We start from the raw sequence: 463 nt of genomic DNA, 5'->3' as shown, positions 1-463 counted from the left end.
CCTCCCATGTTTTCTGGACCTCGTTCATGGCTTTTGACTTATTGTATCTTGATTTGGAGATTCTCGAACGCACTTGACAGGGGAAGAAAAGGCCTATGCGCCCCACAAATGAATAGGAAGAGGAACCAAAAAACAATTGTTTTTGAAATTTCACTTGTTGGCATGTTCTTTGGTTGGTTCTTGCTTCCTCCAGAGCTGGTTCAAGTATACAGTATGTAAGTTCTGCGAAAGCTCCAGCAGCATGCAAGTTTCAAGCTCAAAGAAGAAAAGGTTTGCTTCTTCTTGGCATATCCTTGGGCTCTTTTACGACTCTAGTATTTGTCTGAGCCGTGTTGTGTGAATCATAGATTTTCTTTCTATTAACAAAACTCCAGCAAAATCTGATCTTTATTCTTTTTTTCTCACTTAACCGTAATTCAGCGTTGATATTTCAGATTAAAAAAAAAAACGGGGTGACGAAAAT

Source organism: Juglans regia, chromosome 1 (assembly GCF_001411555.2).
Source record: "Juglans regia cultivar Chandler chromosome 1, Walnut 2.0, whole genome shotgun sequence".
Lineage (NCBI taxonomy): Eukaryota > Viridiplantae > Streptophyta > Magnoliopsida > Fagales > Juglandaceae > Juglans > Juglans regia.
Note: the sequence above shows the minus strand (reverse complement) of the source record.